The sequence below is a fragment of the Nymphaea colorata genome, unplaced genomic scaffold (assembly GCF_008831285.2).
Source record: "Nymphaea colorata isolate Beijing-Zhang1983 unplaced genomic scaffold, ASM883128v2 scaffold0304, whole genome shotgun sequence".
In the NCBI taxonomy this organism is placed as follows: domain Eukaryota; kingdom Viridiplantae; phylum Streptophyta; class Magnoliopsida; order Nymphaeales; family Nymphaeaceae; genus Nymphaea; species Nymphaea colorata.
Window position 1 is genome coordinate 33,046 of NW_022204810.1, and position 3,002 is coordinate 36,047.

Genomic DNA, 3,002 nt, shown 5'->3' on the forward strand with positions numbered 1-3,002 from the left:
TTTGCCATCTTGGGTATGAATCTGCTTCAGGATAAATTGCATTATTGCAATGTCCTCGGGTAGCAATTGGTCACCGGTATATATGGGCCTTATGGAATTGACTAAGCCACGTGTACGGCTCAAGGAGGAGTATGGAATACACAGTTAATCAACTTTGAAAATATAGCACAATCTATGCTTCTTTGTATGTCTTCTCAACTCGTTAAAATTGGCCCTTCTATGTCTTCACCTTTATCGATTCTTCGGAATCAGGACCTGTGAAGGACAATAACGATATCCTATACTTCGTATATGCAATTTTATTCATCTTTATTTGCTCTCTCTTCTTCATGGATCTCCTCATTGGTGTCCTCTTCACCAATTACCATTAAGCCTAAGCCAAGATCTGCCCCCAGCCCTTGAGTGACAAGCAAATAAACTGGAAAAATCTGCAAAATTAATCATCGAGGAAGATCCAGCCTTCCAACTTTACATAACTCCTCAAGATCCTGTCCGCAAATTCTTCTTCAAGATGGTCTCTACCAAGATCTTCTAGATCGGTATTGCAGTGGTGATAGTCTTTAACATCTTTGTCATGGCTCTCAACAATGACGATATCCCGAAATCTAGGAGTGATCTTCTCACCACGCTCAACTCTGTATGCAGTTTCATCTTCATCTCAGAGCTTGGATTAAAATTGGTCACTTTTGGAAGATCGTATTTCCTATCTGTTTGGAATGTGTTTGACTTTTTTGTGGTTTCTGCTTCTATCTTGGACCTTATATTGCATTACTCAGGCGTCGGCTCCTAACAAACGTCAACTTTGTCCCTTCTGCCTCAAATCGCAAGAATCTTCAGAGTGCTTAGGATCACTAGACTTCTGCGCATGCTCAAACGGTTCAAAGGACTTCAAAAACTGATATAAACTTTTGTCTTTTCCCTGCCAGCAATAGCAAAGGCCTTCTCAATTCTCTTCCTCTATCTTTTTATCTGTGCGATTCTGGCATCGAATCTGATGGGAAGCCTCCATGATGACTTCACTGGGAATTTCAACTAGATTCTAAACTATCAAGACTTCCATCATGCTCTGTAGACCTTGTTCGTGAACCTTTCAGGCTAGAATTGGTATCAATTTATGTTCTTTTCTACCACCTAAGGGTATGCTGAGTGCAGTAGCGTATCATGCACTTCAACTTTCTATTATCTCTTCTGGCTACCTTTCGAATTTTTCGGTCAAAAAGTCTTCCTTGAGCTTTTCGTGCTGATAGTACTCGACCAGTTTGAGGCAAATTATATCAATTAACACAATCCTTTGGGAATTTTTTCACTCTATGAGGAAGATTTCAGAGAAAAATGGATATAAATCACTGTGAAATACCATTCCGAAAAAATAGAAACGAAAAGCTTGATTAATTTGATGCTGAAATTGAAACCGCCCCTCGGACTTGGAAGATAAGAAACACTTTCTAAATACAAGTCAGAGCTTAGCGAAAACGATAAAATTACACCGAAAGAAATCGAGTAAAAGATGAATGAACTTGACCAAAAATTGAAGAAAAATGCAGCCATTCTATTGAACAAGATGCATCTGCCAAAGAACAGAATCTACTTTGGGTACCACTAGACCTTCTATCACTTCATCAAACTGGCTACAGTTCCGTAGTTCATCGCAGATTCCACTCCTGACCAGCTAAAACTCATCGAATAGATGCACAGGACCTCATAATAGGCCTTAGACAAGCTGAAGCCTGCTGGTAACTTATTCTACTATGGATAACTATAAGAAGAAGATCAATTATCAGTGCCTCTAAATCCAATCTCGCTTATCCTCTTCACGCAAATGATCGTTAAAGGATGGTACAATTACTCACTTCGTGGCAGAAGACGATCGAAAACTAAGGAAGATCATTATAATCCCTACGATTCACTCAATGATAGCTGTGCTAGCGATCTCAATGAGGCACAATATGAGAAAATTCCGCCTTAGAAGAGGATTGCCATACGCAGGGGAGGACTTATGGAGAGCAAAATGTCGCATAAATGCTAGTTCCAACCCACCAGTTCAATCACAGGAGCCTATGAGGATGGTAAAAGGATGAAAAATAGATTATCAAAATCGAATCCTAACCGTATTTCCCATCCCAAAAATTCAGTCCGCCGCTCAAGCAAAATGAACTTGCGAAACGAGCTAAAGAAGAGGACCGTGCTTCCCGGTCTATAAGAATCTCCCAAGTGATAAAGCCCATCATTTTAGTGTTATATATCGAATTAGAGTAGACTCATATAACGATTGAATCAAGGTTTCCCTTTTGATACTGGCTGTTCAGAAAAGAGCAAGTAATAATACGGTGAGCAGGGCAATGCCCAACAGGACAAGTCCATTGCATCCGAAGAAAGAAAAGCGAGTTCCCATTTCCATCAGAGTGCCATTGATCTTTTTCAATGCTTCGGTACCCTTATCGAGATAATCCCCCAATCCCTGTCTCACTTTCTCTGCATATTAACTTTCATACACTCGTTCTGAAGGTGACTATTGATCGACCGTGTCAATCTCGAAAGCTCTGTGATATCATTTTAGAGATCGTTTTCGAGTTTTCTCCTATCCTCGTATTTCATTTTTTATATATTACGAAAAACCTACACGAGTATTCATATTAAAGCATCGTATAAATTAGATCAACTGCCTTGCTTGTCCGTCAATGCCACCGCCGCAGTCACTTGGTCGTAGACTTATTTCCACTCGAGCGCCTTCTTGCGGATTCCTTAATATTCCCATACTACTCTTTTGACCCATCTCCAAGCCTAGTGAAGATCTCCATCTGTCCCCTGGCACTTCCGCATCATGTCGATCATAGAATCAGCGACTCCTTTGACATGCTTGTGCTCCTCTTCCAGTTTTTAGTATTTGCTTCTCCAGTCGTTTTAGTTTCGCACCTTTGTTAGCTCTGCCTAGAGGTTTTCTTTCTCGGCTGACAGATCGTGGAACTTCCCCTATAGGACTTACAGGTGCTTTAGGACTGTGC